General features: G+C 48.5%; 1 protein-coding gene across 4 annotated transcripts in view; it reads right to left on the bottom strand.

Moving 5' to 3' along the window:
- The window catches only part of LOC123765268 (carboxyl-terminal PDZ ligand of neuronal nitric oxide synthase protein), a 497,901-nt gene that overhangs the window by 305,107 nt on the left and 177,646 nt on the right, over nucleotides 1-15,148 (bottom strand). The gene's annotated exons all lie outside the window — the stretch shown is intronic.

Raw genomic sequence — 15,148 nt, 5'->3', positions numbered from 1 at the left:
GTCTCCATTTGACGCACAACTTAATTACCAAACTATATAATAAACTTACAAGTTTTGATGTTGTATTGGCGTCTGCCTTTCCATTGGAGACTTTCAGCGCCGTGGAGAGGGGGGACCTGCTGCATGGGTAACAGCTTCTCCCCCGAATCAACCTACCCTGGCTTTGCGCCCTGGTGAGGCCACTCCAGACCGACAACCAGAGCGCAACTCCATAGTCTCCTGAGACTGATGGATGCCAACTACTACTACAAGCGGGAGCCTGAAGCCAGGCAACACCAAGACATGCGGAGAATGATGCATCTCTCCATAGGTTATCCCAAAAGATAGATCTATTTTGAAATTCATCAACAAGACTGTTCCAACCAGGCATCCCACTCGTCCTACTTATCTTAAGAGGAATATTCACTTCCCTGTAGGTGCTAGTTAGGACGAGGACAGATGTAAGTCACCGAGACTTCTGTTGCAAATTTCACTGAAGATTATTGCATGCAATTGCAACCGTTGGGATCTGAATAGCATCAAGTCTTTTGTTAAGGAGTTCAAGTTCAAGTATGTTTATTGAACTAAGCAATAAATACATCTCAAAGAGATAGAGTAGCTTAGACTATTTCTACCCCCCTCTTAAGGAGGCATTTAAACTTATCATCCAGGACAGCGACAATGACCTTCTACCAGTTTCAGACGCGTTTTAGGGGGGAGGGAGGTTCTGTTGTCACTAGCAGCAGCAACTTGCAAGTGAGGAATATTGCAGGTGGCCATGACAGGAAGATGTCACCATCACTGATACTCTTACACTCACACATGTTGGATCATCAATCAATGAGAAAGTGATCACTATGAGGCCTACCATTCCTATCGCGTGACAAAGCTGACATTAATTTTAAATTCGGACAGGTGTTCGGTAAATTAGGGTCATAGGAGAAGACAATATTAAAGTGTTTAGTGAGAATCCACAAGGTCTTCTCTGAATACCCTATATTTTCTTTTACGAGGCTATGGGTCCCCCTCTGAACCCATGGTGGGTGGTACCCCTATATTAATATAGATATAGATATAGATATATGTAATATAATAAAAACATAAGCATACAGAAAACTGTACGTCAGTCTTCTTGACTCAATAGGTTTCTCAGACTGACTATCTCTATACCTGTCTCTGAAGGTCCGTCTCATTAAGCCACCATTCACCTGTCAGTCTCCGTCAACAAGAAAACCACATCAACTGTGTGTGAATGACACGGCCGTTGGCGTGGTTACTCCATGAATGACTGAAACCCGCCCCCCACCACGCACCGCCCCACGCCAAGAGCCCCCCCCCACCACGCACCGCCCCACGCCAAGAGCCCCCCCCCCACCACCTCCTCCCCCCACGCAAAGCAAGGCTGAGGGTTGGTAACGCTCTTGAAGGGGAAAGGCGCCCACTGAGTTCTGGGAAGGTAACGCCCATGAGGGGGGTAGGGGAGGGATAGGGGAGGGATAGGGGAGGGGTGGGGTAGGGGAGGGGTGGGGTAGGGGAGGGATAGGGGAGGGGTGGGGTAGGGGAGGGATAGGGGAGGGGTGGGGTAGGGGGGGGGAAGAATGGGTAGCTTGAAACATGTTTTTATTAATGCATGACACGAGGATTAGGTAAAATATCATGAGCGAAGGAGGACAATTTGAGACATACATGTTGGAGTAAAAGATCGAGAGAAAAGTATGTTTTTTTTTTTTGCAATACAAACCGTTGGTGGCGGCCCAGTGAACGTTACCAGCCTCCAGCGTTGCTTACAGCTCTTCAAGGCTTTATGATAAGTACCTTCGGGCTCACCATAGCCCGTGCTACTTGGAACTTTGTTCCAGGTAGCGAATCTTTAACAGCAGCAGCTTTATAGATTTTCTTTACACAATTGTACTGTTATTATTATTAGTATTAGTATTATTATTAGGTGCAGATTAGGTGTGGGGGAAGCCATCTTTCAGGGTTATCTTGGCTATCTTGAGATGATTTCGGGGCTTTAGTGTCCTCGCGGCCCGGTCCTCGACCAGGCCTCCACCTCCAGGAAGCAGCCCGTGACAGCTGACTAACACCCAGGTACCTATTTTACTGCTAGGTAACAGGGGCATAGGGTGAAAGAAACTCTGCCCATTGTTTCTCGCCGGCCCCCGGGATCGAACCCGGGACCGCAGGATCACAAGCCCAGCGTGCTGTCGGCTCGGCCGACCGGCTCCGTCTGTTCTTAGTCTAGAATTAAAAAGCCACATTTGTTGGAAAGTGATCTTCCAACACTGTTCTGAAGACTGTTATAAAGCTAAGTGCTGGTCCTTACCTCAGTCTTATAGTTCCGCAACAATGCTTTTGGACAATTACAGTTTTTAATTAACCCGTTTGGAGGAGTTAATGCTTTCTGGCTATTGTACAACTCTCTTATGTTGGTGGTCTTCATGACAATACGCTCCCTTCTGATGCCAAGTGGGTGGGCGTAACACGGGGCCGCCCATGTGGGTGGCGTGGTGAGGGGTAGTGATGAACGCCATGGGCCTGCGGGCCGCTCCAAGCAACAGCCTGGTGGACCAAGCTCTCTCAAGTCAAGCCTGGCCTCGGGCCGGGCTTGGGGAGTAGACCAACTCCCAGAACCCCATCAACCAGGTATCAACCAGGTATCAACCAGGCCGCCCATGTTATCCAGACCATAACCAGCAACCACGCGACCAGTCCCTTCGTCTATAATTACCAGCCGGTACCACGGTGCGCACCGAGTACGGTACAGGTACCTGCTGCGTAATACTGAGGCGAGAGAAGCAGGACCCGGAGCGTCGGCAACACGCAGGAACAGCCCAACCTGTAACAGTTGAAGGTAGAGACAATCTGGGTATAGACATGACACCAGCTTGAACGCCAGAGGCTCAGGTACTTACCTGGAAAGGGTTCTGGGAGTTGTTGTTGAGACCAAGCCCAGCCCGAGGCCAGGCTCGACTTATGAGGGCTTGGTCCACCAGGCTGTTGCTTGGAGAGGCCCTGCTTGATAGGGTTCTGGGAGCTCTTCTACTCCAAGCCCAGCCCGAGGCCAGGCTCGAACTCTAGCCTCAGGAAATACTTGAAATAACATTCACCAACGTATTCGAATCGTGCAAACATAAGGAAGTCATACAAAGGCCTCTAACGAGGACTCGTTCAGAACATTAGAGAAAGCCTGTCAGACCTGTTTTGGAATATGCACTACCACCAATACGGAACGTTCACCTTGTGTGACGCAAGAAGTCTCACATGATCCAGAGATGTATAGCGAGGCTGCTGCCAGAAATAAGACGGCCAAGCTGTTAAGACAAGACGACACCCGAGCCTAACCACTCTAGCAGCGGGGAGACCCACACTACACAACACCTAAGGTGCAATGGACAAACTCCATTTCCTGACGAAGAAGCTAGGACAAGAAGGCTCAGGTGGAAGACCACGCGGCAGATGTAATAAAGTGTTCAGGTGCAGAGCGAGTACAAGAAGATTGGCACCGCTCCTGTGCCAGGTAAGTCCACCACGGGCTCATCATAGCCCGTGCTACTTGCCCCGCTCCTGTGCCAGGTAAGTCCACCACGGGCTCATCATAGCCCGTGCTACTTGCCCCGCTCCTGTGCCAGGTAAGTCCACCACGGGCTCATCATAGCCCGTGCTACTTGCCCCGCTCCTGTGCCAGGTAAGTCCACCACGGGCTCATCATAGCCCGTGCTACTTGCCCCGCTCCTGTGCCAGGTAAGTCCACCACGGGCTCATCATAGCCCGTGCTACTTGCCCCGCTCCTGTGCCAGGTAAGTCCACCACGGGCTCACCATAGCCCGTGCTACTTGCCCCGCTCCTGTGCCAGGTAAGTCCACCACGGGCTCATCATAGCCCGTGCTACTTGCCCCGCTCCTGTGCCAGGTAAGTCCACCACGGGCTCACCATAGCCCGTGCTACTTGCCCCGCTCCTGTGCCAGGTAAGTCCACCACGGGCTCACCATAGCCCGTGCTACTTGCCCCGCTCCTGTGCCAGGTAAGTCCACCACGGGCTCACCATAGCCCGTGCTACTTGCCCCGCTCCTGTGCCAGGTAAGTCCACCACGGGCTCACCATAGCCCGTGCTACTTGCCCCGCTCCTGTGCCAGGTAAGTCCACCACGGGCTCACCATAGCCCGTGCTACTTGCCCCGCTCCTGTGCCAGGTAAGTCCACCACGGGCTCACCATAGCCCGTGCTACTTGCCCCGCTCCTGTGCCAGGTAAGTCCACCACGGGCTCACCATAGCCCGTGCTACTTCGAACTTGTTCCGAATAGCTGAATCTATAACAGAGGGAGTAGTGAGCAAGACAGGGACGCTGGCAGGGTAAGCAACACCCATTCACAACTTCAATGCAGGCGACGAGTCACAATAATGTGGCTAAAGTATGTTGACCAGACCACACACTAGAAGGTGAAGGGACGACGACGTTTCGGTCCGTCTTGACCATTCTCAAGTCAATTGTGAATGGTCCAGGACGGACCGAAACGTCGTCGTCCCTTCACCTTCTAGTGTGTGATCTGGTCAACACAACTTCAAGATCAATAAAGAATACAAGGATTTTGCCAAGTTTAACTAAGCAAGGGGCCCAATAGCCCTCCGTATGAATAGGAAAGCGCCATTAGGTAACCACTAAACTACAAAAATGTAAAAAATCCAAAGCCAACATAGTTCCTACCTGCCTTTTATTTTCCATTAATATTACCTCTTCGATACCCGGTTGACGGGGCTTTGGGAGTTTCTTTCACTAGATTCATGACAATTCTTAGATTGTGTCATTGTTTAAGAATAAATGAATTGTGAAAACACACAAACATTTCAACCCGTTCTCGCACCTTCTTATAATCAATATTGACTTATTAAATACGTGCATATGTGACATACTAATTTATTGTGAATATTTTAGTTTACCTTGAAAAGCTTCATAGAAAACACCGACCTTACCTAACCTTCTTAGTATGTTAAGATAAGCATCTTATTGCTTCGTAATTACAATTATTACTGAACCTATACCTATAATTGGTTAAGTAATAATTGTATGCCCGTGCCACCTCTTGGGTGGCTTAATCATCATCATCAAAACCTCTCACTAGAATACGCAACAAATGTGTCATAAAAAGTCTTTTTAGGTTAATTTAATATATTTACAATAATATATTTAATATATATTTATAACACAACTAGATGAATACAACCTAGTTGTATTCACCTAGTTGTGCTTGCGGGGGTTGAGCTTTGCTCTTTCGGCCCGCCTCTCAACTGTCAATCACCTGTTTACTAACTACTATTCTTTTCACACAGACAACATAGTTATAATAAAATATAATAACTTATAATTAATAAAATTTATGAATTAATTATAATTAATATATTTAATTATAATATAATTACTTATAAGTAATTATTTTACTATTAAATAGTAAATATATTTATTTATAAAAAATAAATATATTTACAAAATACTTCTCAGTGGCTACATCTATTGTCTTCAGCCTTGTTGCATGCTCAGTCTGCTGGGTTGAACCAAGAAGAAAGTCTGAAGGAACTACACCTCACCACACTGGATGAACGAAGGAACACGGCCGACATGATAACGTACAAGAAGGAAATTTACACTGTTTAAGACACGAGACTAATGATCTAAGTGAGAGCACACCTGGTACCTAGAAGCGAGTCACATATATGGTACAGTACCTAGAGGTATATATATAGATTGAACGAGTTAGATGGGCACACATACATAGCCTCGCTCCTGTCCCGCCAAACACACACCGAAACTACCACGTTGGTACAACGTTCGAACAAGTTTTAACACCTAACCAGTTATAAAAACCAATATAGCAAGTTGTAACAACGTACTAATACGCCATAAACACGCTAAGCCAAGATGTAACAACTTTATTACAAGTTGTAACAAGCGGAAAATAGAGACAGTTTCGGTTTGTGTTTCCAGGGGTGCCAGGTAAGTCCACTACGGGCTCACCATAGCCCGTGCTACTTGGAACTTTTGTTCTGAGTAGCTAAATCTAAAACAACAACAACAGTTAGATGGATCAATCCAACCTAACGCAACAGTTTAAAATGTGCACATGAGAATCTTAAAGAAGTCATCGCCTTACAGCAATAGTTGGAAAAGCAGGATTATCGTGCGGGACTCTGGCCCCAGCAAGCCCTGGACCCCAGCAAGCCCTGGACCCCAGCAAGCCCTGGCCCCAGCAAGCCCTGACCCCAGCAAGCCCTGGCCCCCAGCAAGCCCTGGCCCCAGCAAGCCCTGACCCCAGCAAGCCCTGGCCCCCAGCAAGCCCTGGCCCCCAGCAAGCCCTGGCCCCAAGCAAGCCCTGGACCCCAGCAAGCCCTGACCCCAGCAAGCCCTGGCCCCCAGCAAGCCCTGGCCCCCAGCAAGCCCTGGCCCCCAGCAAGCCCTGTCCCCAGCAAGCCCTGGCCCCCAGCAAGCCCTGGCCCCAGCAAGCCCTGGCCCCCAGCAAGCCCGCCCAGGTTAGTAGAGAATTGTGTGGCAGACAGTCACGGGTCGCCGGCCCAACCGCCCGCTTACACCCCACACCACCTACTTCCTGCCCCTGCCACCGCCCCCCCTGTCCCTGCCACCACCACCCTGGCACCACCACCCTGTCCCTGGCACCCCCGACCCACACCCAAGAAGATAAATTATTACAATATATACCAAGATATTAATAAATAGGCGACCTAACCTCACCTCAGTGTAAACAAGATCCGCTTTCACCGGCGCCGCCGCCACCGTCTCTGCCACCATCACCATCTTCCCGACCATCACTATCACTCTCACCATCAACCTTGTTTGACACGGTTAGCGCCAATGGCGGCCTCAGTGGTCACCCATAACTATCGCCGGCAGCTGGCCATTACCTCGACTAACAACGTGGGAGGAACCCAAGGCTAAAAATAAGTTCAGACATAAAAATATGAAAAAACAAAATGTCGCACAATTTAGGTCAAGGCCAGGCTGGAGGCCGGTCCCCAGGGTGGAGGCCGGTCCCCAGGGTGGAGGCCGGTCCCCAGGGTGGAGGCCGGTCCCCAGGGTGGAGGCCGATCCCCAGGGTGGAGGCCGGTCCCCAGGGTGGAGGCTGGTCCCCAGGCTGGCGGCCGGTCCCCAGGCTGGCGGCCGGTCCCCAGGCGGCTGGTCCCCAGACTGGAGGTCCCAGGATACCTAATTGATGGGGTTCTGGGAGTATTTCTACTCCTCAAGACACCGACCCGAGGCCAGGGCTCGACTTGTGAGAGCTTAATTTTTTTTTTTTTTTAATTTTTGCCCCGAGGGGCGAGTTTATTCCAACCGTTTACTGCTCCCAGTAACGCAAAGTGTGTAAAAAGTCCCCCATCAGGTCTCGTTATGTGAATCAGGACTTGAACGGGCATAACTAGTGCACAATGAGCGCTCTCACGCCAAACTGGAGTGCACTGCTACACACACACACACACACACACACACACACACACACACACACACACACACACGCCACCACAAAAGCGTAATAGGGGTTACCTCAGACAAAACAAACGTTTTCTCCAACCACTTGGTTTCCCGACCGTCCAAGTGGTTGGGAACCATTCCTTCCCTCCGTCCCATCCCAAAACAAATCCTTATGCTGACCCCTTCCCAGTGCTATATAGTCGTAAGGACTTGGCGCTTATCCTTGATAATTCCTTTCCCCTTTTCTTATATTTTAAGGCCTTATGCACTCTTAAGAGCCTAGGTTAGACTTTAATAAGAGAGATAACATTAGGTTCAGAAGAATTCAGCAGACTGGACACACATTTCTCCTCCAACATTTGCCAGTGTAGGTTATCTTGAGAGGTTATCTTGAGATGATTTCAGGGCTTTAGTATCCCCGCGGCCCGGTCCTCGACCAGGCCTCCACCCCCAGGAAGCAGCCCGTGACAGCTGACTAACAACCAGATTTTACTGCTAGATTTACTGCTAGAACAGATTTTACTGCTAGGTAACAGGGGCATAGGGTGAAACTCTGCCCATTGTTTCTCTCCGGCGCCCGGGATCGAACCCGGGACCACAGGATCACAAGTACAGCGTGCTGTCCGCTCGGCCGACCGGCTCCTAGGCTACTAGCTTCAACCATTACCCTACATAACCAATCATCCTGCCAGATGGAAGGATTGGAGGTGGGAGGGTTGCCTCTCTCGACACAAACTACGGAACCCTTCATATAGACCAAGGTAGCTGTACAAATAACTGTGCCCAAGTACGTTAATAAACAATAAATATAAATCCTCTAAAACATATTTTCCTGAATGAATTAAACGAGTGATGGGTGAACCATTTAGCCCTAGAACAGTCGGTCGATCAGCGGTATATACAAGTATATTTTGCAGTAATAAGAACATAAGAATAGAGGTAACTGCGGAAGGCCTATTGGCCCATACGAGGCAGCTCCTATCTACATACAAAGATTAATCAAGTATAATTGGCCTGTTATGTTGAACAGTGTCTTCTGTGTTGGCATCGTTATGTTCTGGTCTTGTCCTTACTCTCATGGTGGGTAGAGTAAATACTGCAGTCTACTAACGACTAGCTGTCTACTTCTGTGACAGTTAGAAGCTGTTACAGACGTGGTTGCTAAAGTTCAATCCAAAGAAGCGTAAGGCAGAACGACGCTGAGGGTCTGGGGGACCAGAGAGACTGAAAATGGCCAGAGGAGGACAACTGCAAATCCAGACAACAGGAAGGAACGCCAGCAGGTGCACGTTAAAAAAATATAATGCCATTGATAGAAGGTGGATCCAGAGGTAACTCTTCCCTCCTCTAGACCTCAAAACAGTCGGGTAAAGACACATTCCTCCACCTTTTGTGTACGTGGACACATTCATCTGCAAGGAAGAGGCACGTGACGCCATTTTCCCAGGCCTGGACCTAGCCCACAGTCCACCAGGTGGTCTCTGTCCTCACTAGCGGTCCCTGGTCTACTATCCTCTTCGTCCTTTTCCTTTCCCGCCTTCCCGCAAGAAGCAGCTGCGGTCTGGAACTTAGAAAAGACCATAAGGGCGCTAATACAAGGCAAACCTCACGTTATTTAAAAATGAATCCTCACATCTGAGGTCATTACCATCAGCGGCACTAAGAACCTTCTGACGTCCCTAAGAACCTCACGTAGTCGTCCCTAAGAACCTACTGACGTCCCTAAGAACCTTCTGACGTCCCTAAGAACCTTCTGACGTCCCTAAGAACCTTCTGACGTCCCTAAGAACCTTCTGACGTCCCTAAGAACCTTCTGACGTCCCTAAGAACCTTCTGACGTCCCTAAGAACCTTCTGACGTCCCTAAGAACCTTCTGACGTCCCTAAGAACCTTCTGACGTCCCTAAGAACCTTATGTCGTCCCTAAGAACCTTCTGTCGTCCCTAAGAACCTTCTGTCGTCCCTAAGAACCTTATGTCGTCCCTAAGAACCTTATGTCGTCCCTAAGAACCTTATGTCGTCCCTAAGAACCTTATGTCGTCCCTAAGAACCTTATGTCGTCCCTAAGAACCTTCTGTCGTCCCTAAGAACCTTATGTCGTCCCTAAGAACCTTATGTCGTCCCTAAGAACCTCACATAGTCGTCCCTAAGAACCTTATGTCGTCCCTAAGAACCTTCTGTCGTCCCTAAGAACCTTATGTCGTCCCTAAGAACCTTATGTCGTCCCTAAGAACCTTATGTCGTCCCTAAGAACCTCACATAGTCGTCCCTAAGAACCTTATGTCGTCCCTAAGAACCTTCTGTCGTCCCTAAGAACCTTATGTCGTCCCTAAGAACCTTATGTCGTCCCTAAGAACCTTATGTTCTCCCTAAGAACCTCACATAGTCGTCCCTAAGAACCTTCTGTCGTCGCTAAGAACCTCACATAGTCGTCCCTAAGAACCTTCTGTCGTCGCTAAGAACCTCACATAGTCGTCGCTAAGAACCTCACATAGTCGTCGCTAAGAACCTCAGGTGGGCGCTAAGAAGGTCTTCTCGGCGCTAAGACTCGTAAGACTCTTGGTCTTGGGAGCTGGTGCAGCCCAAGATGGAAGGAACAGTTATGAAGGGAAAATCAATTACCTTTTTTTTTAAGCGTCTCGCCAAGTAATTTGAAACTCCGGTCTATTATCTTTTTTTTTTAAGATTCGGCTCCAAAGAAACATTACAAAAGCCTTTTGTTTACTTTTAAATCCAGTGAAGGTTTAGATCAAAGTAACAATATACATGTTCACCGGCCGTATAAATCACTTCATTGTAAAAAGACGATACAAAACTAACACTCCCTTTAAAAGGGCCTCAGAATGATAAATGGTATGACAAAAGCAACACACTACTCCCTCGTAAAGTATGCCAGGTTAAATGGTGCACGCACACACACACACACACACACACACACACACACACACAGGCTGACTCCATACACAGCTTCAAGTGTAGATATGATAGAGCCCAATAGGCTCAGGAATCTGTACGCCTGTTGATTGACGGTTGAGAGGCGGGACCAAAGAGCCAGAGCTCAACTCCCGCAAACACAACTAGGTGAGTACAACTAGGTGAGAGTACACACACACACTCACTCACACACACACACACACACACACACACACACACACACACACACACACACACACACACACACACACACACACACACACACACACACACACTACTGAAACACTAATTACACGCCAGGCTGTTTAAATGTCCACACACTGGTGCGGAGGGAGAGAGAGCGCGAAGAACCTGGGTAAGCAGCATGGAGAATAACATCACGGCCCCCGAGGCCACCCCAACTGTTCCACCACTGTAGCGCCCTGCTGGTGCGCGCACAAGTGACTATAACTTTACCACTGGACGTGGATAACTAGACCACTTGAATTAATCACCACTACCTCACTGCTCTCCAATCCCAGGGTCTCTCTTCACCCCTGCTTGATGGGGTTCTGGGAGTTCTTCTACTCCCCCGAGCCCGGCCCGAGGCCAGACTTGTAAGAGCTTGGTCCAACAGGCTGTTGCTTGGAGCGGCCCTCAGGCCCACATACCCACAACAGCCCGGTTGGTCCGGCACTTCAAGACAGGGACACACGCTCGAACACTGTATCTTAGATTGTAGTAAAATTGAGCCATTTAGAGATAAATCTAAGCTCACGCTGTATGATATGACAACCTATCTTATTACCAAGGATAAAATACCTGAAATCCTTGCACTGTATCCATATTTCGCTCCCAGTAGATAAATGACATATGAGATTAAGAAACTCAGTATTGTGAAGACTAATAATAAACAGCAGCTCTCCTATGACTGTAATATCTCCATTGATCAAACAATTATGCATTAGCGATAAGACCTACCATTAATGTATAACGACTTACTGTAAATATATAGCTCTTGAAATAGAACATCCTCTGTAACTAGCCGAGATGTAACTATAAGGTGTGAAGGATAGACTATTACATAAACAATTTCATCTAAGACGAGGTCTGATAAAGACCTTTTGTGCCCTCTGTAATGCTTCCCCGCTACCGCTCTCAGGATGAGTATGGGGTGCACAATAAACTAGCCCCCTCCGGTGGCAACAATCAATCAATTCATGAAGAAGACTATCTGGTTTTACCTTGAAGATGTCCACGGTTGTTCTGGCAATATTTCTTATGCTCGCTGGGAGGATGTTGAACAACCGCGGACCTCTGATGAGGCAAGCAAGAGAAAGAGCGAGCGAGAGAGCGAGAAATCGAGAGTGAGAGCAAGCAAGAGAAAGAGAGCTAGCGAGAGAGCTAGAGAGCTAGCGAGAGAGCGAGAGAGCTAGCAAGAGAGCGAGAGAGAACAAGAGAGCGAGAGAGCGAGAGAGAACAAGAGAGCGAGAGAGAACAAGAGAGCGAGAGAGCGAGAGAGAACAAGAGAGCGAGAGAGTGAGAGAGAACAAGAGAGCGAGAGAGAACAAGAGAGCAAGAGAACAAGAGAGCAAGAGAACAAGAGAGCAAGAGAACAAGAGAGCAAGAGAACAAGAGAGCAAGAGAACAAGGGAGCAAGAGAACAAGAGAGCAAGAGAACAAGAGAGCGAGAGAACAAGAGAGCAAGAGAACAAGAGAGCAAGAGAACAAGAGAGCGAGAGAGAACAAGAGAGCAAGAGAGCGCTCAACACACAGGCTGGGACTTACCTTCAGTCACCTACCACCACAAACTTGTCTAATTAAGTTGCTTCCGCCTACACAAGCTCCTCTCGCTCTTACCTGTGAAAACAGAATTACATTATTAATGTCTGTCAAACTTTTACTTAAAATGTTCAATTACATTTTCAGAAATGGCAAACCCAAGACACGAAGTTAACAACTGTCAAAGTTAAGTAATAAACATGTTTCTTCATATTTAAGATTTTGAGATGCTTATGTTTAACATTTGGTCCAATTTAGGTAGGGACACGAAGATACAAAATATCTACAGATGCATCTTTATAGATAATACCCCCCCTCTTCCTCCCTCTCCCCACCTCTCTGTCTGTCTGTCTGTCTGTCTGTCTGTCTGTCTGTCTGTCTGTCTGTCTGTCTGTCTGTCTGTCTGTCTGTCTGTCTGTCTGTCTGTCTGTCTGTCTCTCTCTCTCTCTCTGTCTCACTACACAACACAATACAACATCCTTCAATACCCACCCACGGAACTGCGCTCAATACAAACAGCGGAAACAATAGAAAAACCATTAATGAGGCCGTACAATACCCCATTAGAGGTACTGACCATCACGAGGACTGGCAATGTATCACACAATGTATAGACAAGAGTCGCTACATCACAGGTCCTCGTCTCTGCCCTACACACACACACACCCTACAAGACACTGGAGAACACACACACACACACACACACACACACACACACACACACACACACACACACACTAGTACAACACCTGGCCAAACTATCCTCCTTAAATGGCAAATGGTGTAGTTTCAAGAGCGGCGTCAAGTCGTGTTTACATCACCAGATAAAATTTATGTCAGTGAGAAAAACAAGATTCGATTGGATGGATCGCATCTTCCTATATTGCCAAAAAGATCCTCGAAGCCATTCAATTCAAATATAGTATCCAAAATAGTATAACAAGGTGTGGGTGACCTGAATGATTTTCAATAAGGTACGTATATACAGCCCATTCCTCTTCATTTGGGAGTACTTGTAGTAACGATTAGGACCATAATACATATACCGACGTACAATGAAATTAAAAATAGGTAATACTGAATTTGCACAAATCGCTAAAGATTTTATATTTATGTCGAGGCGGTTGGGCACTATTCCTTTCCTCCGTCTTATACTAAATCCTTATCCGCATATTCCTCCCAAGTACTATACTGTATAGTTTTAATGACTTGGTGCTTTCTCCCGAAGACAATTAGCCATACAAGTCTGCCTTCCCTGCCTAAGAAAAAAGGCACTGAGGAACCTAACCAAGAAATGATTCAGAATATGCAGGCGATGAGTCACAATAATGTGGCTGAAGTATGTTGACCAATCCATACACTAGAAAATGAAGGGACGACATAAGAACAAAGGCAACTGCAGAAGGCCTATTGGCCCATACGAGGCAGCTCCTATTTATAACCACCCAATCCTACTCATATACATGTCCAACCCATGCTTGAAACAATCGAGGGACCCCACCTCCACCATGTTACGCGGCAATTGGTTCCACAAATCAACAACCCTGTTACTGATCCAGTATTTGCCCGACGACGTTTCGGTCCGTCCTGGACCATTCTCAAGTCGATTGTGACTTTATCGACTTGAGAATGGTCCAGGACGGACTGAAAACATCGTCGTCCCTTCATTTTCTAGTGTGTGGATTGGTCAACACGCTTCAGAATACGCCACACACTGTTTACACAGCGTGTGTGGGGCCAGGCCTAGACAAAGCAGCTCCAGCATGGACCCGAACCACGGTAAAGCACTTGAAGAAATTTGATTAGGACTAATTAGACACAAGTACCCGAGACTAGAGGAAGGAGTTCAGGGGACAAGCTAGGTGATCTCAAACTAACGCGGCTGAAAGACGGTACAAGAGGCGATATGATCGCATACAAGGAGTATGCGATCGTATCAGCTGAGGGACAATATGTAGCGGCAGCATAGCTACCTGCTTGATGGGGTTCTGGGAGTTCTTCTACTCCCCAAGCCCGGCCCGAGGCCAGGCTTGACTTGTGAGAGCTTGGTCCACCAGGCTGTTGCTTGGAGCGGCCCGCAGGCCCACATACCCACCACAGTCCGGTTAGTCCGGCACGGAGCTGGGGTTTACTCACCTGCAGCGAGAATGGCAGACACGGGGAATGATAGGTATAAAAGGTAGTGGAAGGCTCCATCATTCACAGCTTCAAGCAACAGAGCGCTTGATGCCAGGGTTAGGAAGTTGTATAGCGGGATGGCTCTCTGTAGACAACCAGCAACACACACACACACACACACACACACACACACACACACTCACTGGTCTGGTCATCATATGAGACCAGGAGGCATGGCTGGATGTGCAGAATACCCCCGTTGAAGATCAGAGGTGCAACAGGTACTCAGAGAGAACTTTATCAACATCAGAGGCCCGAGACTGTTCAACACGCTTCCACTACACATAAGGGACATAACTGGCCAAAATCTCAGTGTTCAAGAGAGAACGTGATTAACACCTCCAAAGGATACCTGATCAACCAGGATGTGACTCATACGTCAGGCTGCGAGCAGCCGCGTCCAACAGCCTGGTTGACCAGTCGGCCTGGAGGCCAGCAACCAGGAGGCCTGGTCGACGACCGGGCCGCGGGGACGCTAAGCCCCGGAAGCACCTCAAGGTAAGGTATGTGTGGGGGTGTGTACACACAGGTCTTGGGGTGCAGGTGGCGCCGCAGGGTGGTGGTAGTGGGAACCTCGGTCATCAACACCTGTCCTGGATATTGTGAGTCAGTGGCTACAGCCTCGGTCACTTCCCACGTGGTGGTCTCCGGCAGGTCTCAGTCTGTCAGTCTGTCAGTCTGTCAGCAGGGGTAGTGGCCCGCCAGAGGTATTTCTGTATGTGCTCTCCAGCCCTGGTGGTGGTAGAGGACCCCAGGCTCCCCAGGGGTCCTCCCCAGCCTAGGACCCCAGGCCCGCTGGGGTCAGAGTACTGGAGGCCCT

This window comes from Procambarus clarkii, chromosome 33 (genome assembly GCF_040958095.1).
Source record: "Procambarus clarkii isolate CNS0578487 chromosome 33, FALCON_Pclarkii_2.0, whole genome shotgun sequence".
NCBI classification, from domain to species: Eukaryota; Metazoa; Arthropoda; class Malacostraca; order Decapoda; family Cambaridae; genus Procambarus; species Procambarus clarkii.
The sequence above is the reverse complement of the archived record's forward strand: the minus strand, read 5'-3'. Positions and strand labels throughout refer to the sequence as shown.